The sequence below is a fragment of the Capricornis sumatraensis genome, chromosome 2 (assembly GCF_032405125.1).
Source record: "Capricornis sumatraensis isolate serow.1 chromosome 2, serow.2, whole genome shotgun sequence".
Classification (NCBI taxonomy): Eukaryota; Metazoa; Chordata; class Mammalia; order Artiodactyla; family Bovidae; genus Capricornis; species Capricornis sumatraensis.
The window spans coordinates 201,569,274-201,593,889 of NC_091070.1; the positions used below are offsets into that span (position 1 = coordinate 201,569,274).

At 39.9% G+C, this 24,616-nt stretch overlaps 1 protein-coding gene and 1 pseudogene across 1 annotated transcript in view; both read left to right on the forward strand.

The window, feature by feature from the left end:
- The window catches only part of ZSWIM5 (zinc finger SWIM-type containing 5), a 168,911-nt gene that overhangs the window by 37,346 nt on the left and 106,949 nt on the right, over positions 1-24,616 (forward strand). The gene's annotated exons all lie outside the window — the stretch shown is intronic.
- On the forward strand, positions 22,751-23,139 carry LOC138072638 (small ribosomal subunit protein uS8-like; annotated as a pseudogene).

Below are 24,616 nucleotides of genomic sequence, written 5' to 3' on the forward strand. Positions count from 1 at the left end.
ATCCATTCTGAAGGAGATCAACCCTGGGATTTCTTTGGAAGGAATGATGCTAAAGCTGAAGCTCCAGTACTTTGGACACCTCATGCAAAGAATTGACTATTGGAAAAGACTCTGATGCTGGCAGGGATTGGGGGCAGGAGGAGAAGGGGACGATCCAGGATGAGATGGCTGGATGGCATCACGGACTCGATGGACATGAGTTTGAGTGAACTCCGGGAGATGGTGAGGGACAGGGAGGCCTGGCGTGCTGCGATTCATGGGGTCACAAAGAGTCGGACATGACTGAGCGACTGAACTGAACTGAACTGAACTCTGCTATACACTAGAAACCAACACAGCATTGTAAATCAACTGTACTTCAATTAAAAAAAAATAGGATAATAAAATACTACCAATAGTGAAAAAAGAGAAATTCCAAATCTGTCACTAGCTCCTTGGTCTTGCTTAAGTTATTTATGCAAAAACAAAGGAGAAAGGACCAACCTAGACAACATATTAAAAAGCAGAGACATTACTTTTCCAACAAAGGTCCGTCTAGTCAAGGCTATGGTTTTTCCAGTAGTCATGTATGGATGTGAGAATTAGACTATAAAGAAAGCTGAGCACCGAAGAATTGATGCTTTTGAACTGTGGTGTTGGAGAAGACTCTTGAGAGTCCCTTGGACTGCAAGGAGATCCAACCAGTCCATCCTAAAGGAGATCAGTGCTGGGTGTTCATTGGAGGGACTGGTGTTGAAGCTGAAACTACAATACTTTGGCCACCTGATGCAGAGAGCTGACTCATTTGAAAAGACCCTGATGCTGGGAAAGATTGAGGGCAGGAGGAGAAGGGGACGACAGAGGATGAGATCCTTGGATGGTATCACTGACACGATGGACATGGGTTCGGGTGGACTCCGGGAGTTGGTGATGGACAGGGAGGCCTGGCGTGCTGCAGTTCATGGGGTCGCAAAGACTCGGAAACGACTGAGCAACTGAACCGAACTGAAAGGAGAAAAGGAAAGATATACCTATCTGAATGCAGAGTTCCAAAGAATAGCAAGGAGAGATAAGAAAGCCTTCCTAAGTAAAGAATGGGAAAGCCTTCCTAAACAGTAGAATGGGAAAGACTAGAGATCTCTTCAAGAAAATTAGAGATACAAGGGAACATTTCATGCAAAGATGAACATAGTAAAGGACAGAAATAGTATGGACCTAACAAGCAGAAGAGATTAAGAAGAGGTGGCAAGCATACACAGAAGAACTATACAAAAAAGATCTTTAGGAGATCTTCAGAAGACCTTCTCCTGAAGGTCAAAAAGATCTTCATGACCCAGATAACCATGATAGTGTGATCACTGACCTAGAGCCCAACACCTTGCAGTGCGAAGTCAAGTGGGCCTTAGCAAGCATCATTACGAAAAAAGTTAGTGGAGGTGATAGAATTCCAGCTGCACTATTTCAAATCCTAAAAGATGATGCTGTGAAAGTGCTGCGCTCAATATGCCAGCAAATTTGGAAAACTCCCCAGTGGCCACAGGACTGGAAAAGGTCAGTTTTCATTCCAATCCCAAAGAATGGCAATGCCAAAGAATGTTCAAGCTACCAAACAATTGCACTCATCTTACATGCTAGCAAAGTAATGCTCCAAATCCTTCAAACTAGGCTTCAACAGTACATAAACTGAGAACTTCCAGATGTACAAACTGGGTTTAGAAAAGGCAGGGGAAGCAGAGATCAAATTGCAAACAGCCATTGGATTATAGAAAAAGCAAGAGAATTCCAGAAAAACATCTTCTGTTTCATTGACTATGCTAAAGCCTTTGACTGTGTGGATCACAACAAACTGAAAAATTCTTCAAGAGATGGAAATACCAGACCACCTTACCTGCCTCCTGAGAAACCTGTATGAACGTCAAGAAGCAACAGTTAGAGCCGGACATGGAACAACAGACTGGTTTTAAATTGGGAAAGGATTATGTCAAGGCTGTATATTGTCACCCTGATTATTTAACTTCTATGCAGAGTACATCATGAGAAACGCTGGGCTGGAAGAAGCACAAGCTGGAATTAAGATTGCTGGGAGAAATATCAATAACCTCAGATATGCAGATGACACTACCCTTATGGCAGAAAGCAAAGAGGAGCTAAAGAGCCTCGTGATGAAAGTGAAAGAGGAGAGTGAAAAGCTGACTTCAAACTCAGCATTCAAAATTGGAGATCATGGCATCCGGTCCCATCACATCCTGGCAAATAGATGGGGAAACTATGGAAACAGTGACAGACTTTATTTTCTTCGGCTCCAGAATCACTGAGGACAGTGACTGCAGCCATGAAATTAAAAGATGCTTGCTCCTTGAAAGAAAAGCTATGACCAACCTAGACAGCATATTAAAAAGCAGAGACATTACTTTGCCAACAAAGGTCCATCTAGTCAAGGCTATGGTTTTTCCAGTGGTCATGTGTGGATGTGAGAGTTGGACTATAAAGAAAACTGAGCGCCAAAGAACTGATGCTTTTAAACTGTGATGTTGGAGGAGCCTCTTGAGAGTCCCTTAGACAGCAAGGAGATCCAACCAGTCAATCCTAAAGGAAATCAACTCTAAACATTTATTGGAAGGACTGATGCAGCTCCAAAATATTGGCCACCTGATGTGATGAGCTGACTCATTGGAAAAGACTCTGGTGCTAGGAAAAATTGAAGGCAGAAAGAGAAGGGGATGACAGAGGACAAGCTGGTTGGATGGCCTCCCTGACTCAATAGATGTGAGTTTGAGCAAGCTTCAGGGGATGATGAAGGATAGAGAAGCCTGGCGTGCTGCATTACATGGGGTCCCAAAGAGTCAGACACAACTGAGCAACTGAACAACAAAATGCTGTCTGTAATATAGGGTCATAATATGTACTTCTTAGAATTGTTGTAAGGACATTTAATGAGAGATTACTATATGCTTGGCTCTGTGCGATATGCATTAATCTCATTTATATGAGAATATATATTTCTCCACCTTCTTATATGGTTAGATTTTGAAAGAGGAGTAAAACAGTTCATTTTGTGGGGAAACGAATGTGAGAAGGACATTCCAAGCAGAAGGCACTAGTTGTACAGCTTACAAGGTAAAAGAATATGTGAAATAATGTGGTATATTTGGGAGATGATGAGTGTAGCATGTGTGAAGGAAAAGTATGAGAGAGATGGAAATTGAGAGAAACTCAGGTTATGGAGGATCTATCTTTCTAAGGAGTTTAGGCTGTATCCTTTAAAGCAGATGGCACAAATTCAGTTGTTTATGGGGAGTCAGGCAGGAAAGGTAATTGAGTAAATTGGCCTGGATAAGGACTGTGGTAAACTGAAAATCGGGCTTCCCAGGTGGTTCAATGGTTAAGAATCCAATTGTCAATGCAGGAGGCTTGGGTTTGATCCCTGGGTTGGGAAAATCCTCTGGAGGAGGAAATGGCAACCCACTCCAGTATTCATACCTGGAAAATCCCATGGACGCTCATCATTTCTCAAATATACCACTTTGTTTAACACATTCTTTTACCTTGTAAGCTGTACATCTAGTGCCTTCTGCTTGGAATGTCCTTCTCATATTTGTTTCCCCACAAAATGAACTGTTTTACTCCTCTTTCAAAATCCAGTTGTATAAGAGGAGGCTACAGTCCACGGGGTTGCAAGGCTACAGTCCATGGGTTGCAAAAAGAGTCAGACACTACTTAGCGACTAAACTGCAACAAACTGAAAGTCACAAATCACATGTGCCTTGTCTTATCTAGATGTCCTTTCTTCTGCTTCAGCACAGTTTTCCACAGTTTGGACCCAGTGTTGCCAAATTTTCTTATTTTTTAAAGTGAAGTTATGTATCGATATTTTAAATATGAAATCATATTTCCCAAGCACCTGTGTGTGTGTGGGGGGGGGGAATCCTTTACCTTTATTTTTTACTTAACCTGTGGGCTGTTTATGTCCTCTGCTGTAAATATTGGGAAGCCATACAAGCTTTTTAATAACAAGGGTAGTGACATGCCCAGGTTCGATTTTGAGATAGATCATTCTCGCCTCAGTGTGGAGAATGGATTGGTGAGAATAACGAATGAACATAGAAGGCTGTTGTAATAGAAAAAAAGTGAGAGAAGTGACTAGCTTAAGGCAGTGGCATAGGGGTCAAAGTGGGAGTGGGAGGTGAAGAGCTCATTTCAGTGCCATGCTTCCCAATATATTCATTTTCATGGGCCACTGTGGATTTACTGTTTGGAAAGATTTGTGTCTTGCAAATAAGCTGTATTTATTAATAATCATACTTCAGTATTCTTGCCTGAAAAATTCCATGGACAGAGGAGCCTGGTGGGCTACAGTCCATGGGATTGCAAAGACTCAGATACAATTGAGCAACTGACACTTGCACTTTTTTTCTCTTAGCAATCATATCACCATAAAATTTTAATCACTAGTTATAAGGTCTTATAGGCATAAAGCAACTATGCATACTGCATTAAGTTAATTCAATTTTACTTCACAGTAAAAAAAGGCAAGCAAAACAAAACTTAGGCCTGAAGCTGTAATTAGCTTTTGTAACCTTACTGTAAGTATAACTACAATAGGGAAAAGTGAATATGTATAGTTCTTAATTACTGCTCAAATTAAATCTAGCCAAAAAAAGGGAATATAAATTACTCAGAAATTTGACTATAATATACTTTGAATCAGGAGAATTCCAACTAACATTTTCTAATCAGTTCATTATATTAGTCTCAAACATTTTGATCTTAAGACCTCTTTGTTAAAAATTACTGAGGTCTCCCAAAGAGCATTTGCTTATGTGGGTCATATCTATCAATATTTACAATATTAGAAGTTAAAATTTAAATGAAGGACCTGTTTTGGAGAGTAGGTCTCTTCAAGAAAGTGATCGGAAGAATGCAAAATACATAATCTGTCCTTTGTTTTCTAGTCAGTTTGACAGATGAATCATAATCATATCTGTTACCTCTCCAAATTGGAAAATGAGAAGCCTAGGCTAGTCACAGAAACTTAAAAAAAAAAAAAAAGACTAACATACTTTGACAACAACAGTAACAAATAACTAGTATTTACTGATTGCTTCAGTTCAGTTCAGTTCAGTCTCTCAGTCATGTCTGACTCTTTCAGTTCAGTTCAGTTCAGTTCAGTCGCTCAGTCATGTCCGACTCTTTGCGACCCCATGAATTGCAGCACGCCAGGCCTCCCTGTCTGTCTCCAACTCCCAGAGTTCACTCAGACTCACGTCCATCGAGTCTGTGATGCCATCCAGCCATTTCATCCTCTGTCGTCCCCTTCTCCTGCCCCCAATCCCTCCCAGCATCAGAGTCTTTTCCAGTGAGTCAGCTCTTCACATGAGGTGGCCAGAGTACTGGAGTTTCAGCTTTAGCATCATTCCTTCCAAAGAAATCCCAGGGCTGATCTCCTTCAGAATGGACTGGTTGGATCTCCTTGTAGTCCAAGGGACTCTCAAGAGTCTTCTCCAACACCACAGTTCAAAAGCATCAATTCTTCGGCGCTCAGCCTTCTTCACAGTCCAACTCTCACATCCACAGATGACCACAGGAAAAACCATAGCCCTGACTAGACGGACCTTAGTCGGCAAAGTAATGTCTCTGCTTTTGTGACTCTTTACAACCCCATGAATCACAGCACACCAGGCCTCCCTGTCCATAACCAACTCCCGGAGTTTACTCAAACTCATGTCCATCGAGTCGGTGATGCCATCCAGCCGTATCATCCTCTGTTCCCTTCTCCTCCTGATTGCTTACTATATGCTAAAAGTATTCCATGCTAAGGGCTTTATAAACTTATTTAATCCTCATAGCAGTGACATAAGATAGATAATATTACCAACTCCATTTTATAAATGAAAGAAACAGGATTTAGAAGAGTTAACTAACTTGACTAGTAAACCAAGGGGACAGAATTTAGATTCAGAACCTGAAATTTTTTATAGCAACAAATAGAACACAAACAATAAAGTTAGTTCTATACTGTATAATAACAATTATGGTAATTGTCAGAGCTGAATTAACTTATTTATAGTAAGTTATCAGGACAACGTGTGTTTAAAGTCTTATTATGTTGAAATTATTCCATAAAAAGGCTTTTGGGTTAAACCTGTTTTTATGTGAATTTCTGCTAGAGATGAAATACAGCTGACTGGTATAGACAGCATTTAGTACAATTGTATTTGCAATAGCCTGTCATTTAAATTTTCCATGTGCTGTAACAGATGACTGTTAGCACAACACAATTTGAATTTTTCACCTTTTTCTTTTCAATTTTATCTCCAGATGAATTTCATTTGATTTAACTGCTTTTAGGTTCAGCCTTACTTTGAATATGTTACTGAATTAGAATAAAAGAAAGATATATTACTGTCTTCCCAGAAGCCCTAATTCTTTATGGTTTCAACTATTGCAGTGCTTTTTACCATTGTGAAAATTCAAATTATTATAGAGTTTTACAGCATAAGAATTGCAGTTCAGCTATTTAAGGCAGCAACTGCCACATTATCATAGAACTGAAATCAAAAAAGAACAGAACTAACATTTATTGGAAACCTTTATGCCAGATATGTCAAAATCTGTTGTCTAAATCATCATAAAAACCCTATAAAGTTAAGTGTTAACTCTGTTTTACAGATGGGAAAAAATGCCCCCAAAGTTAAATACTGTGCTCAAATTCCCACAGCTAGTTATAGGTAGAGCCAAGATTTAAACCCAAATCTATATGATTTCAAAGAGAGAAGTTCTGTAACCTTACTTAAAAACTGTAAGCAATTCAGTCAATAAATACTTATCACTTGGGATACTATTTACCAAAAATATATTTGAACAAAGTTTGATATCTAGATGTATGATTAACTCTTGCAATTTAATAATAAGACAAGCAACCTAATATAATATGGGCAAAAGATGCAAACAAACACATCACAAAAGACTATTCTATACAAATGACTTATAAGCACAATAAAAGGCAGTCAACGTTATTAGTCATCAGGGAAATGTAAATTAAAACCACAGTGAGATAGTATTACTGTGTTCCCACTAGAATGGCTAAAATTAAAAAGCCAAATATTGGTAAGGATGTGAAGCAATCAGAAGTCTTATACATTGTTTTTTTTGGAATATAAAAATGGTATAACGGGCTTCCCTGGTGGCTCAAATGGTAAAGAATCTGCCTGCAGTGCAGGAGACCCAGGTTCGATCCCTGGGTTAGGAACATCTCCTGGAGAAGGGAATGGCTACTACTCCAATATTCTTGCCTGGAGAATCCCATGGACAGAGGAGCAGGCTATGGTCCATGGAATTGCAAAGAGGACATGACTGAAGCGACTAGCCCTGTCAAAATGGTATAACCACTTTGGAAAATGGTCTACAGATACACCTAACCTATGATCAGAAATTCCACTCAAGAATTTACTCAAAATAAATGAAAGCACATTTCAAAAATTGTCAACGAAAAGCCATGTCCATAGCAGCTTTAGTTGTAATAGCCCTGTTATGCTTGAACAGAAGGATGGCTAAACTGTTTCAGTCATACAGTGGACTACTACTCAGCAGTAAGGAGGAGCAAACTACTGATATGTTCAACAACATAAGCATGTCTCAAGAATATTATGCTAAGTGGAAAAAGCCTCATTCAGAAGAGTGCATGTTGTTTGGTATCAATATAGGAGGTTCTAAAATAGGCAAAACTAATCAATCATTAGCTGCGGGTTCTATCCTTAGGTCAGGAAGATCCCCTGGAGTGGAAAATGTCAACCCAGTCCAGTATTCTTGCCTGGAAAATTCCGTGGACAGAAGAGCCTGGCAGGCTACAGTCCATAGAGCCACAAAGAATCAGACACAGCTGAGTTGATGTTGAGTGGATTCAGCATCTGAAAGAAGACTCAAATTTCCTTTGAAAACCATTGAAGACATGAAATCAATAGTTAAAAAAAGGAGAACAGTGGTTGCCTCTGGAGGGGATTGACTGGTGAGGGGCATGAGAAAACTTTCCGGTGTGATGGTGACTGCTTTTCTAAAATTTCCTTGTTCATTGCAAGTGCATATTAGTACAATTGATTTTTGTATATTGATCTTATAACCTTGCTGAAATTGTTTATCTCTAATAGTTTTTGTGTAGCTCCCTCAGGATTTCTTGTATGTAAGGCCATTCCGTCTGTGAATAGAGTTAGTAGTTTTACTTCTTCCATCCCAGTTTGAATGCCTTTTATTTCTTTTCTTTGCCTAATAAGGTTTCTCATTACCTTTGCAGTCTGTATCTGTTCTATCAAGTCTTGGTATAATTAACTGCCTTCTGGGTGTGTCCACTTACCTATCTCATTAGATCATCAGACTCACTATGTCCAAGACTGAATTCACTGTTTCTATCAAAATCTTCTTCCTCTGGAATCTGCTGTCTTGCTAATGACATCACATCCAACCCAACTAATTGTTTAGTCAGAAAACTGAGACTCACCTTTGACTCCTCCATTTTCCTTACCCATCATATCTAATCCACCACTCTGTCCTGATGGTCCTGCTTCCTAACTCTCTTGATTCAGTCTAAAACTTATCCTTTCTGCTGCCACTACCCTTGGTCAAACTATCATCATCTCTTGCCAGGACTATTATTGCACTCGCTTAACTGGTTCCTCCAGAAGCTACTCTTTACTTTCATTTCCCTATTCTTCACATATCTCTCAGCATGATCTTTCTTTTCTAAACTATTTATTTATTTTGGGCTGTGCTGGGTTTTTGTTGCTCCATGGGCTTTTTGCTCTAGTTGCTGCGAGCAGGGGCTACTCTCTAGTTGTGGTGTGCTGGTTTCTTATTGCGGTGGCTTCTTTTGTTGCAAAGCACGGGCTCTAGGGCACACGAGCTTCAGTAGTTCCGGCTCCCAATCTCTAGAGCAAAGGTTCAGTAGTTCTAGCACATAGACTTAGTTGCCCCATGGCATATGGGCTTTTCACAGACCAGGGATGGAACCCATGTCCTCTGCATTGGCAGGAAGATTCTTTACCACTGAGCCTCCAGGAAAGCCCAGCATGATCTTTCTGAAAAAACAGTTGTGACCGGGTCACTGCCCTGATTAACACCTTCTTATGGCTTCCCGTTCAAGTCTAGCATGGTTTGAGTCCCTGCCTTGCTTGCTCCCATTATTCTTTTTATAAAAAACAAAACACGGTCTGTGAGGCCTTTTAAGTATGTGTGTGCATGCTCAGTCAGGTCCAATTCTTTGTGACCCCATGAATTGTAGCCCACCAGGCTCCTCTGTCCATGGGATTTTCCAGGTAAGAATATTGAAGTGGGTTGCCATTTCCTGCTCCAGGGGATTTTCCTGACCCAGGGCTTGAACCTGTATCTTCTGCATTGGCAGTCGAATTCTTGACCACTGTGCCACCTGGGAAGCCAAGGTCATCACCACCTATCTATAATGTCTTTTAATAAAATATATATAAGTGAAAACGTATAATATTAAGTATTATTCTATCATCCTGAAATTTTAAAATGACAGATGCACACATTTTTAAAAAGTTAGACATACTAAATAGATACAAACTGTAATGTCTAAAAGATACTTAAAAAACTAATTTCATTGAAATTTTTCATTTATAAATATCACCTTAAATGCAGCGTGTCAAGAAGCTTAAATAACTATGTATTATGATGGTTACTCCTTGGAAGAAAAGTTATGACCAAACTAGATAGCGTATTGAAAAGCAGAGACATTACTTTCCCAACAAAGGTCTGTCTAGTCAAGGCTATGGTTTTTCCATTGGTCATGTATGGATGTGAGAGTTGGACTGTGAAGAAAGCTGAGTGACGAAGAATTGATGGTTTAGAACTGTGGTGTTGAAGAAGACTCTTGAGAGTCCCTTGGACTGCAAGGAGGTCCAACCAGTCCTTTCTGAAGGAGGTCAACCCTGGGTGTTCTTTGGAGGGAATGATGCTGAAGCTGAAGCTCCAATACTTTGGACACCTCATGTGAAGAGTTGACTCATTGGAAAAGACTCTGATGCTGGGAGGGATTGGGAGCAAGAGAAGAAGGGGACGACAGAGGATGAGATGGCTGGATGGCATCACCAACTCAATGGACGTGAGTCTGAGTGAACTCCGGGAGTTGGTGATGGACAGGGAGGCCTGGCATGCTGTGATTCATGGGTCGCAAAGAGTCGGACACGACTGAGCGACTGAATTGAACTGATGATGGTTAGTCACATATAAGGTACATATTCTTTACAGTATGGCTCTGCCTACTTTTCCAGACATTGTTACACTGGCTTTCTTTCGCTTCCCTGAGCTAGATACATATTGATCTTTAAATACCAAAGGGCTGGGATCATATACTGATGTTTATTCAGGGCCTGACGCATGGTTAGTTACCAGTAAATTTAAGTAAATACAGATTATTATGTGCCAGGGTAGAGATGGATATGTTCATTATCTTAATTGTGATGATGGTTTCATGTATGTTTGTCAAAACTTATGTCAAACTTAATACATCAAAACATAACCTATTGTACACTTTAAATAGGTGTAATTTGTTGCATATAATTTTTTCTTAACAAAGCTGCTAAACAAGCAGCTATGTTCTGTTTTAGGGTCTTGTGAAGTCATTCAGTCGTGTCCGACTCTTTGTGACCCCGTGGACTGCAGCGCACCAGGCTCCTCTGTCCATGGGATTCTCCAGACAAGAATACTGGAGTGGGTTGCCAGTTCCTTCTCCAGGGGATCTTCCCAACCCAGGGATCGAACCCAGGTCTCCTGCATTGCAGGCAGACGCTTTAACCTCTGAGCCACTACTCTCTTTAGGGTCTTGGCACAGTCTTTTTATCTAGAATCTTCATTTGCTCTAATATGCTCACCTGGTGGTAGTGGTGTGCTCAGTCGTGTCCAACTCTGTGCGACCCTGTGGACCGTAGCCCACCAGGCTCCTCTGTCCATGGGGTTCTCCAGGCAAGAATACTGGAGTGGGTTGCCGTTTCCTCCTCCAAATTTGCTCACCCAATTCCTACCTTTTCTTTAGTCTTTGCTTAAATATATTTCTTCAGGTTCTAGCTTGGAATCCTCATTCATATCCCACTAGATTAGTTCTCCCTTTTACATATCCTGTCCTTCAGAGCACTTCTCATAATTATGAATAATTATATAGTATTGTTTAATGTCATCTTTCCCCCAAACTGTAAGCTGCCTCAGGATTGGGACCATGCCTTTCTTTTTCACTAATGTATCCTAGGGATGTATTATAGGTGCTCAAATATTTGTTGACTGAATTAACAAACATGTATCCATTTATTCTGCACATATTCATTGAGCTCTACCAGTAACTAGGGACTATTCTAGGTTCTGGAGTTACAGCAATGAACAAAACAGACAAAAAAAAAATCTCTGTACACACGGAGCTTACATTTAAGAGTCAGAAATACAGACAGTTAAATAGAAGGTGGTGGCAAGTGCTGTGCAGAAAAATAAAGCAGGGAAGGGGAATAAGTGGTGCTGAGGCATATGGAGAAATGTCATATTGCCCGTAGAGACAGGGATTAGTATCTGGGCATTGAGGAATGACCTAGGAGCTCTGGACTTCTTGAAGTGGTGGGGCATAAAGGGCATTGTGCAGTTAGTCCTGAAGGTCTCAAGGCGATTAGTTGAAGCTGTGAGTGTTGAGCAATAGGAGGATCAGGAGTCTTGATAGGATCATGCACAATCCTTGGTTCTTTCTGTTTATCCTGCGAATAGTGATGGGGAAGTTTAGGTATTTTATCTAGAGTACATAGAGTGCTGGATGTTTTCCTTGATTGCTCCTAATAGATTTTTAAAAATATTTATTTATTTATTTGGTGGCACTGGGTCTTAGTTGTGGCATGAGGGATCATTAGGTGCAGCATTTGAACCATTAGTTGCAGCATGTGGGATCTAGTTCCTGACCAGGGATCAAACCTTGGCCCCCTACATTGGGAGCTTGGAATCTTAGCCCCTGGATCACCAGGGAAGTTCTGCTACTGACAGATTTGTAAAATACTAACCACCAGTAAAAATGCAAAAGGCAAAATGATTGTCTGAGGAGGCCTTACAAATAGCTATGAAAAGAAGAGAAGAAAAAGGCAAAGGAGAAAAGGAAAGATATACCTATCTGAATGCAGAGTTCCAAAGAATAGCAAGAAGAGATAAGAAAGCCTTCCTCAATGATCAATGCAAAGAAATAGAGGGAAACAACAGAATGGGAAAGACTAGCAATCTCTTCAAGAAAATTAGAGATACCAAGGGAAATTTTCATGCAGAGTTGGGCACAATAAAGGACAGAAATGGCACGGAGCTAATAGAAGCAGAAGATATTAAGAAGAGGTGGCAAGAGTGCACAGAAGAACTATACAAAAAAGATCTTCATGACCCAGATAACCACAATGGCGTGATCACCCACCTAGAGCCAGACATCCTGGAATGCGAAGTCAGGTGGGCCTTAGAAAGCATCACTACGAACAAAGCTAGTGGAGGTGATGGAATTCCAGCTGAGCTATTTCAAATCCTGGAAGATGATGCTGTGAAAGTGCTGCACTCAATATGCCAGCAAATTTGGAAAACTCAGCTGTGGCCACAGGACTGGAAAAGGTCAGTTTTCATTCCAATTCCAAAGAAAGGCAATGCCAAAGAATGCTCAAACTCCTGCACAATTGCACTTATCTCACACGCTAGAAAAGTAATGCTCAAAATTCTCCAAGCCAGGCTTCAATAGTACATGAACCGAGAACTTCCAGATATTCCAGCTGGATTTAGAAAAGGCAGAGGAACCAGAGATCAAATTGCCAACATCCGCTGGATCATGGAAAAAGCAAGAGAGTTCCAGAAAAACATCTATTTCTGCTTTATTGACTATGCCAAAGCCTTTGACTGTGTGGATCACAACAAACCCTGGAAAATTCTTCAAGAGATGATAATACCAGACCACCTGACCTGCCTCCTGAAATATCTGTATGCGGGTCAAGAAGCAACAGTTAGAACTGGACATGGAACAACAGACTGGTTCCAGATCAGAAAAGGAGTAAGTCAGGGCTGTACACAAGCTGGAATCAAGATTGCCAGGAGAAATATCAATAACCTCAGATATGCAGCTGACACCACACTTGTGGCAGAAAGCGAAGAAGAACTAAGGAACCTCTTGATGAAAGTGAAAGAGGAGAGTGAAAAAGCTGGCTTAAAACTCAACATTCAGAAAACTAAGATCATGGCATCTGGTCCCATCACTTCATGGGAAATAGATGGGGAAACAGTGGAAACAGTGACAGACTTTATTTTTGGGGTCTCCAAAATCACTGCAGATGGTGACCACAGCCATGAAACTAAAAGGTGCTTGCTCCTTGGAAGAACAGTTATGACCAACCTAGACAGCATATTAAAAAGCAGATACATTACTTTGCCAACAAAGGTCTGTCCGGTTATCGCTATGGTTTTTCCAGTCATGTAAGCTGAGCACCAAAGAGTTGGTGCTTTTGAACTGTGGTGTTGGAGAAGACTCTTGAGAGTTCCTTGGACAGCAAGGAGATCCAACCAGTCCATCCTAAAGGAAATTGGTCCTGAATATTCACTGGACGGACTGATGCTGTCTGAAACTCCAATACTTTGGCCAACTGATGCGAAGAGCTGACTCATTGAAAAGACCCTGGTGCTGGGAAAGATTGAAGGTGGGAGGAGAAGGGGACGACAGAGGATGAGATGGTTGGATGGCATACCAACTCAGCAGACATGAGTTTGGGTAAACTCCGGGAGTTGGTGATGACAGGGAGGCCTGACATGCTGCAGTCCATGGGGTTGCAAATAGTCGAACACGACTGAGCAACTGAACTGAACTGAACCACCAGTAATATCCTTTGGGAAAAACAAAAACCACCTACCTGACTTTAATCTCTTCCTATTCTCAAGGAACTCGCAATGTAGTCGACAAGACTTATATGTAGAAAATAATTATGATATAAATAGGATGTAGTAAGAGTAATAGCAGAAATATAAATGTACTACAGAACTAAAGAAGGGAAGAATAATTGCAAAGGGTATAGGGGCAGAAAGAAAAGTGGAAGGTAAAATGAGGTAGAGGAAGGACACGATTTCAACCAGCAGAAATGATAGGAAATTGCATCTTAAGCAAATAGCGTCTCTGTTTGGATGCCTCTCTTCCACCCCAAACTCAGTGTGTGTGTGTGTGTAGCCAGTTATTTCCCACAAACTCAGATATTTCTCCTAATCTCTCCAATATTCAGACTGTAAATGTTATAACGACCTTTGTTTCTTTCTCTAAAATAATAACCATATTTGTTGATTAATTGCAGTGAGCCAGACTCTACTAAATCTTTACATATGTTATTACAGCTGGTGTGATCTGCTTCATAAAACTCAAAGTGAAAATGCAGACTCTTATTCTCTAATTTAAATTTAAGGCAACCCAAGTCCCTATATGCTATATTTAGCAGAATATCACCCGTTCCCAGGCTTCCAAGGTGGCACAGTTGGTAAAGAATCTGCCTGCCAATCCAGGAGATCCAAGAGACACACCTTCAATCCCTAGGTCGAGAAGATCCCCTGGAAGAGGAAATGGCAACCCACTTCAGTATTCTTGCCCGAAAAATTACACAGATAGCAGAGCCTGGCAGGCTACAGTCCGCAAAGAGTTGGACACAATTGAGCATATACACATGCATGCATGCACACACCCTTTGCCATGTAATAGCTGAACACAAGCATTTCCCTTTCCACTGTATTGTCTGAAAGCTTCTAAGATACACCTTCTATTTAAAATGAGCAAACCCTGATTCCTACTTCTAATCCCAGAGGAATCTTGGTAACTGTAAGTTCAATTCAGTCACTCAGTCATGTCCGACTCTTTGCGACCCCATGAATGGCAGCATGCCAGGCCTCCCTGTCCATCACCAACTCCCACAGTTCACTCAAACTCATGTCTATTGAGTCGGTGATGCCATCCAGCCATATCATCCTCTGTCATCCCCTTCTCCTCCTGCCCCCAATCCCTCCCAGCATCAGGGTTTTTTCCAATGAGTCAACTCTTCACATGAGGTGGCCAAAGTATTGGAGTTTCAGCTTTAGCATCAGTCCTTCCAGTGAACACCCAGGACTGATCTCCTTTAGGATGGACTGGTTGGACCTCCTTGCAGTCCAAGGGACTCGCAAGAATCTTCTCCAACACCACAGTTCAAAACCATCAGTTCTCGCTATTAAAAAAATTATTACATACAATTCTTAAATTTTTATGTACATAAGATCTCTTGGCTTGTTACCCACAATTGTGTATTACTGGGCCCCCAATTCCAGAGGTCCTGACTGATTAAATCTGATGCCTGGTGATTCTGAAGCAGATGGTCTCCAGCCCACCTTTGAGAAATACTGAATGCTGTCTGTTACACTCTTGTACTTGATGCCACTATAATACAAAATTACTTGTCTCTGACCTCACTCCTTCAAACCTTCCTCATGCCTTGCATATGTACATGTTCATATATTTGTTTGAACAGCACCCTCTCACATCTGTCCCTCCCTGTGTTTGTATTTTCAAGGGAAGAGGGGGAGTAGTATCCTTATCATTCAGCTAGACCTCTCTTCATTCTTTAAAACTATTCAGATGTCACCTTCTCTCTGATTCCCATGTAGGAAAAAAAAAAGACTCCTTTCTTTTATGTGTTTGTTTATATCACATTGTAAATTCCTTGGGGCCAAGGGCAGTATAGGGTAGGAAACAAATGACAGCAGGCTCTTAACTCTTCTGGGAAATAAGATAGAGCCTAGAGTAAGTGATGTTGTGTTTGAGACCTAAAGTTTCTATAAGAGTTAATCAGATTAAGAGGTATAAGGAAAGCCTCTCAGTAAAGAGAAAATAGTGTTTGCAAAGTCCCAGAGATGAGAGAGTGATGTTTTTGAGACAGAAAGAAATTTACTGAAGTTGAAGAGTTTGGCTAAGGTCAGGTCAAAGATGGCCTTGTAAGAGTCTTAAGCCAATTAGAAAGCTAACTTCAGTTTGCAGAAAGAATTAAGGTAAGAGTAGAGGCAGGAAGGTGGGTTTTGAAAAACTATAAGTTGCTAGAAAATAATATTTATCTAGGCTCAAGGAACTCGTGAAAAACTGGTTGGATTCTACACATGCTACAAGTAGTGAGCATGATTTGATGATTGATTAGCTGTTGGGATTGTTGCTGGTAGGGCAACAGTTGGAGACAAGGATGACTGCCAGGTTTCTGACCTTATCATAGTGCCATTGTAAGGGGGCTGGAGAAGGGAGGGGAAGTATTTGGATGGTTGGGGGCAGTGTCGGGTGGGAAAGATGTCAAATTCAGTCTTTAACATGTTGGCCTTTCCGCAACTGGAGAAAGGCTGTGCACTAGAGAAGACCCAGTGCAATCATAAATAAATAAATAAATTTAAACAAGAAAGAATGCCTGACAGTGTTGTGAGCACAAATAGATTTGGTGAACCCACATTTTCAATTATACCAGTCAGCATAATTGTGTCTCAGTGTCTGTCAATCATGTATGGAGATGACGAATAGTTCTAGGATTAAGGTTTTGCCAGGTAGTTATCAAATAAAGATAGTTGAGTAACAGGTTTAGGGATATTGACAAATATCCAAAGAGTGATTAAAATAATGGACTAAGGAATCTAAGCTGGGTGATAATGATAATTTAATTTATCATTATTAAGTGCTTACTATAAGAGGAGAGTGAAAAAGTTGGCCTAAAGCTCAACATTCAGAAAACGAAGATCATGGCATCCAGTCCCATCACTTCATGGGAAATAGATGGGGAAACAGTGGAAACAGTGTCAGACTTTTATTTTTGGGCTCCAAAATCACTGCAGATGGTGACTGCAGCCATGAAATTAAAAGACACTTACTCCTTGGAAGAAAAGTGATGACCAACCTAGATAGTATATTCAAAAGCAGAGACATTACTTTGCCGACTAAGGTCCATCTAGTCAAGGCTATGGTTTTTCCTGAGGTCATGTATGAATGTGAGAGTTGGACTGTGAAGAAGGCTGAGCACCGAAGAATTGATGCTTTTGAAGTGTGTTGTTGGAGAAGACTCTTGAGAGTCCCTAGACTGCAAGGAGATCCAACCAGTCCATTCTGAAAGAGATCAGCCCTGGGATTTCTTTGGAAGGAATGATGCTAAAGCTGAAACTCCAGTACTTTGGCCACCTCATGTGAAGAGTTGACTCATTGGAAAAGACTCTGATGCTGGGAGGGATTGGGGGCAGGAGGAGAAGGGGATGACAGAGGATGAGATGGCTGGATGGCATCACTGATTCAATGGACATGAGTCTGAGTGTACATCTGAACTGATGTACTAGGCTGGAGAAGGCGATGGCACCCCACTCCAGTACTCTTGCCTGGAAAATCCCATGGATGAAGGAGCATGGTGGGCTGCAGTCCATGGGGTCGTGAAGAGTCAGACATGACTGAGTGACTTCACTTTCACTTTTCACTTGCATGCTTTGGAGGAGGAAATGGCAACCCACTCCAGTGTTCTTGCCTGGAGAATCCCAGGGATGGGGGAGCCTGGTGGTCTGCCATCTCTGGTGTTGCACAGAGTCGGACACGACTGAAGCGATTTAGCAGCAGCTGCATGTACCAGGCACTTAGGAGAAAAATGAAGAATAGAGAAAGTTAAATTGATTTTTATATGTCATTCATCTTTTGATTTTATGGTGTTTGAGGCCAAGCAAATTGTTTTTCATTTTTATGTAGTCAAATCTAACAATATTTTCTTTTATTAATTCGAGTTTTGAGTTATGGCTTCTCCCTTACATCTGAGTTATAGAGAAACCCACTTACGTTTTCTTCTAGTACTTGTGTGGTTTCATTCTTTTACATTTAGATCCTTGATCTATTTGAAGTCTATTCTTGTATATGGCATGAAGAGAAATCTAATTTTATCTTTTTTTTTTTTCAGTCATCCCAACACCATTTATTAAAAAGTCCATCTTTGTTCTTGCAATTTGGAATATCACCTTTATCATATACTTCCAAATTGAGTCAGTTTCTTTACTTGCTGTTTTATTCCATTGGTCTTTCTGTGTACTCATGTGCTGGTACTATACTGCTTTATATCTGGTAGTAATTTCTCCTCATAAGCTTTCTATTTTCAGTATTTTCTTAGCTATTCTTTTGTGTCTATTTTCCCATATGAACTTTAATATCAACTTGTCTAGCTTGAGAAAAACAGCTTGGTATTTTATTTGGGTTGCATTAAATTATGTTATTTAGGGAACACTAAATAGATGGGGAAACAGTGGAAACAGTGTCAGACTTTATTTTTTTGGACTCCAAAATCACTGCAGATGGTGACTGCAGCCATGAAATTAAAAGACACTTACTCCTTGGAAGAAAAGTGATGACCAACCTAGATAGCATATTCAAAAGCAGAGACATTACTTTGCCGACTAAGGTCCGTCTAGTCAAGGCTATGGTTTTTCCTGTGGTCATGTATAAATGTGAGAGTTAGACTGTGAAGAAGGCTGAGCACCGAAGAACTGATGCTTTTGAACTGTGGTGTGGGAGAAGACTCTTGAGGGTCCCTTGGACTGCAAGGAGATCCAACCACTCCATTCTGAAGGAGGTCAACCCTGGGATTTCTTTGGAAGGAATGATGCTAAAGCTGAAACTCCAGTACTTTGGCCACCTCATGCGAAGAGTTGACTCATTGGAAAAGACTCTGATGCTGGAAGGGATTGGGGGCAGAAGGAGAAGGGGATGACAGAGGATGAGATGGCTGGATGGCATCACTGACTCAATGGATATGAGTCTGAGTGAACTCCGGGAGTTGGTGATGGACAGGGAGGCCTGGTGTGCTGCGATTCATGGGGTCACAAAGAATCAGACACGACTGAGCGACTGAACTGAACTGAACTGAAAATCTTGGTGATGTTGAGATATCCTAAGAATGAGGTATATCTTTGAACAAGCACGTTTATTCTTTCCATAGTGTTTTATGGATTTCTTTATACATGTCTGAAGTTTATTCTGAATATTTGCCTCTTTTTTTTTTTTTTTTTGCTCTTGTAAGTGGAGTTTTCTCTTATCTTGTCTAATTTGTTGGTTTTGTCCCCCAAGGAGCTGGGATTTTAATTTATTAATTTCAATAACTAATTTCTGTTCTCTACCTTACCAGTTTTTCTTTCATTTTTATTGTTTACTTGATGTGTATTCTTTCTGTTTGTTATTTGTTCTTTTTCTAGCTTTTTAATATGATAATCTAATTAATTTTCTTTATTGTTATTGATATAAGTGTTTAATGTTATGAATTTGAACAGTGGTTTAAATGGATCCTATCATAGTGTTTTGCTGTTTTTTTCAGAAATCTTCTAATTTCTGTTTTTATTTCCTCTTTCACCCAAGAGTTTTTTAACAGAAGACTTTTTCATTTTTAGGTCAGAGGGACTTCTTGTTTCTTGCTTTATCAGAGCATGTTGTTTTAATATTGCTCTGTACTTTATGGGATTTGCTGCTCTTCTGATCATGTTTTGTGAACATGTTATGAGCACTTGAAAAGAAGATATATTCTCTATTATTAGAGTGTGGTGTTTTATTTATATTGATACTTCCATAAGATTGTGTCGATTGTGTTATTAGATTTTTCTATATCCATTCTTGTTTTTCGTTCAATTCACCTATCTTTTCCAAAGAGTGCTGTTAAAGCTTTCTACTTGTAGTGGTTTCTATCAATTTCTTATTTTTATCTCCTTGTATTTCTGCTTTATACAGGTGGTTTTTGTCTTTTCTGCTGGGTAGATATAGACACCTGTTATGTCTTCTGTTTAATTTTGGCTTTTATCACCATAAAATATCCTTCATTGTTTCATTTAATCATTTTCACCTAATTCTACTTTGTCTGAGATCAGGATTGCTTTTTAAAATTTTTTTTCTATTTGCCTGTTTTGTCTTTGCTTATTCTTTTATTTTCAGTATTTCTAATTCTCTGTGTTTTAGATGTCTCTCTTGTACATAGCATAGATTTAGATTTTATTAAAAGCCAATTGAAAATCTTCCTCTTTCAATAAATGAATTAAGCCCATTTCCGCTTATTGATGTAACTAAAATGTTTCATCTCTATACTGTTGTATGATTATTTTCTTTTTTAATTACTGCTGTATTGTATTTCCTAAGAGCTTGTTCCCATGTATTTGTTATTCTTTCAAGATTTCTTTTGGTATGTGGAAAGGACTGTTTTTTGTTATTTGTTCTTGTGGTTATTTTTATGTTAATACCTTTTACCATGACCACAGTCATCTTTTTTTAACTTAACCTTTTACTTTGTGGCTTTTCAGTTGAAATGTTATCCTTTGAATCTCACAGTTATTACAGTAGTTAATGATCTTATTTTACTTTCTGCTTTCTCTCTTTCTTTTCCTCACATAACGTATATGTTTATATACTATTTTAAGTCCTAATTTTTAAAAACATAGATGCTTTCCCTTTTAAAAAATTGGCATGAAATTCACACAATATAAGTAACCATTTTCAAGTGTGCAGTTGAGTGGAATTTGATGCATCCACAGTGTATGGATACTATTCAGTGCAGTTCAGTTGCTCAGTTGTGTCAACTCTTTGCGACCCCATGAACCGCAGCACGCCAGGCCTCCCTGTCCATCACCAACTCCCAGAGTCCACCCAAACCCATGTCCATTGAGTTGGTGATGCCATCCAACCATCTCATACTGTCATCCCCTTCTCCTCCTGTCCTCAATCTTTTCCAGCATCAGGGTCTTTTCAAATGAGTCAGCTCTTCACATCAGGTGGCCAAAGTATTGGGGTTTCAGCTTCAAATCAGTCCTACCAATGAACACACAGGACTGATCTCCTTTAGGATGGACTGGTTGGATCTCCTTGCAACCCAGGGGACTCTCAAGAGTCTTTTCCAACACCACACTTCAAAAGCATCAATTCTTCAGCGCTCAGCTTTCTTTATAGTTCAACTCTCACATCCATACATGACCACTGGAAAAACTATAGCCTTGACTAGATGGACCTTTGTTGACAGAGTAATGTCTCTGCTTTTGAAATGCTGTCTAGGTTGGTCATAACTTTCCTTCTAAGGAGTAAGCGTCTTTTAATTTCATGGCTGCAATCACCATCTGCAGTGATTTTCGAGCCCAGAAAAATAAAGTCAGCCACTGTTTCCACTGTTTCCCCATCTATTTGCCATGAAGTGATGGGACCAGATGCCATGATGTTAGTTTTCTGAATGTTGAGCTTTAAGCCAACTTTTTCACTCCCCTCTTTTACTTTCATTAAGAGGCTCTTTAGTTCTTCTTCCCTTTCTGCCATAAGGGTGGTGTCATCTGCATATCTGAGGTTATTGATATTTCTCCCGGCAATCTTCATTCCAGCTTGTGCTTATTCCAGCCCAGTACATTCTCATGATGTACTCTGCGTAGAAGTTAAATAAGCAGGGTGACAATATTCAGCCTTGACATACTCCTTTTCATATTTGGAACCAGTCTGTTGTTCCATGTCTGGTTGTAACTGTTGCTTCCTGACCTGCATACAGATTTCTCAAAAGGCAGGTCAGGTGGTCTGGTATTTCCATCTCTTTCAGAATTTTCCACAGTTTATTGTGATCCACACAGTCAAAGGCTTTGGCATAGTCAATAAAGCAGAAATAGATGTTTTTCTGGAACTCTCTTGCTTTTTCCATGATCCAGCGGATGTTGGCAATTTGATCTCTGGTTCCTCTGCCTTTTCTAAAACCAGCTTGAACATCTGGAAGTTGCTGAAGCCTGGCTTGGAGAATTATAGCACTTTACTTTTTCATCACCCTAGGAGAATACCCGGTACCCATTAATGTGTTTCCTCTATCCCCTCTAATCTACTCTTTGTCTCTGTGGATTTGCTTGTTCTGGATATTTCATATAAATGGAATAATACAATATGTGACTTTTTGTGCCTGGTTTCTTTCTCTTAATGTTTTCAAGGTTCATCCAAGTTGTAGCATTCTGTCTTTTTATGGCTGAAGAATATTACGTTGGGCATCCCTAGTAACTCAGTTGGTAAAGAATCTGCAATGCAGGAGATGCCGGTTTAATTCCTGGGTCAGAAAGATCTGCTGGAGAAGGGATAGGCTACCCACTCCAGTATGTTTGGGCTTCCCTGGTGTCTCAACTAGTAAAGAATCTGCCTGCAATGCAGGAGACCTGGGTTCAGTCCTTGGGTTGGGAAGATCCCCTGGAGAAGAGAACAGCTACCCACTCCAGTATTCTGGCCTGGAGAATTCCATGAACTGTACAGTCCATAGGGTCACAAAGAGTCAGTGTTGTTTTCGCTTTGGCACCATCTCTTCATTCTTTCTGGAGTTATTTCTCCACCCTTCTCCAGTAGTTTATTGGAAAATTCTTAAAGAGATGGGAATACCATACCATCTCACTTGCCTTCTGAGAAATCTGTATGCAGGTCTAGAAGCAACAGATAGAACAGATAGGACATGGAACAACAGACTGATTCCAAATTGGGAAAGGAGTACGTCAAGACTATATATTGTCACCCTGCTTATTTAACTTCTTTGCAGAGTACATCATGCAAAAAGCCAGGGTGGATGAAACACAAGCTGGAATCAAGATTGCCAGGAGAAATATCTATAACCTCACATATGCAGATAACACCACCCTTAGGGCAGAAAGCAAAGAGGAACTGAAGAGTCTCTTGATGAAAGTGAAAGAGAAGAGTGAAAAAGCTGGCTTAACTCTTTCTGCCATCTTTCCGTGCTGGATGGTGCACATGAATGTCCTGGCTGATGCTCTCAAGAGTATCAAGAATGCTGAAAAGAGAGGCAAACACCAGGTCCTTACTATGCTGTGCTCCAAAATCATCATTGGGTTTCTAACTGATGATGAATCATGGTTACATTAGTGAATTTGAAATCATTGACAATCACAGAGCTGGGAATATTGTTGTGAACCTCACAGGCAGGCTAAATAAGTGTGGAGTGATCAGCCCCAGATTTGATGTACAACTCAAAGATCTAGAAAAATGGCAGAATAACCTGCTCTCATCCCATCAGTTTGATTTCATTGTAGACAACCTCAGCTGGCATCATGGACAATGAAGAAGCAAGATGAAAACATACAGGAGGGAAAATCTTTGGATTCTTTTTCTAGGGATGTAATACATACAAATAAAATGCCTCAGAAGGGAGAAAGAAAAAAACTTGGCTTAAAACTCAACATTCAAAAAACTAATATCATGGCATCTGGTCCCATCACTTCATGGCAAATAGACAGGGTGACATTGGAAACAGTGACCAGCTTTATTTTCTTGGGCTCCAAAGTCACTGCAGCCATGAAATTTAAAGACTCTTGCTCCTTGGAAGAAAAGCTATGACCAACCTAGATAGCATATTAAAAAGCAGAGGCATTACTTTGCCGATACAGGTCCATCTGGTCAAAGCTATGGTTTTTCCAGTAGTCATATATGGATGTGAGAATTGGACTGTAAGGAAAGCTGAGTGCTGAAGAATTGATGTTTTTGAACTGTGGTGTTGGAGAAAACCCTTGAGAGTCCCTTGGACAGCAAGGAGATCTAACCAGTCCATCCTAAAGGAAATCAGTCCTGAATATTCATTGGAAGGACTGATGCTGAATCTGAAGCTCCAACACTTTGGCCACCTGATGTGAAGAACTGACACACCTCAGCGACTGAGCAACAACTGTTAAAAACACAGTAATCTATTTGAATCAGTTCTGATAAGATGGGTGAAACTGGAGCCGATTATACAGAGTGAAGTAAGCCAGAAAGAAAAACACCAATACAGTATACTAACACATATATATGGAATTTAGAAAGATGGCAATGACGACCCTGTATGCAAGACAGGAAAAAAGACACAGCTGTGTATAACGGACTTTGGGACTCAGAGGGAGAGGGAGAGGGAGAGTGTGGGATGATTTGGGAGAATGGCATTCTATCATGTATACTATCATGTAAGAATTGAATCGCCAGTCTATGTCTGATGCAGGATACAGCATGCTTGGGGCTGGTGCATGGGGATGACCCACAGAGATGTTATGGGGAGGGAGGTGGGAGGGGGGTTCATGTTTGGGAACACATGTAAGAATTAAAGATTTTAAAATTAAAAAAAAAAAACAATAATCTGTAAGAACTTACTGAAAGCTAATACTGCTTTATTAGGCTTAATGATAAAAGTCATCACTGAATATACAATTTAGTTTAAATCTTTATGGAACAACCATACAAGGTATACATAAACACTCTACTATTGTTAAATTTATGATTTATTGGTGAAAGTAATTGTACATATTGGCACATATTACACAGCAATATCTATATGAGATTGATCATATAGCCTTTTAAAACCTTCCTAACAAAGTATATTAAGGTAACCAGATTAAATCAAGACTTTAAGAATGAAAGAACATAAAAAACAGTATTATACAAATTAAGTCTTACTTTCATTTATTTATAACAAGTGCATCATCCAGGGGACTCACATGAGAGTACAGAAAATAGAGTTAAATATTTGTTTATACTGAAAAATGACATGTATCTTTGTAATAAATCTGTTTCAAGTGTATAACATTCTTTACAAAACAGTATTTTGTTCATTTTCCCATATAA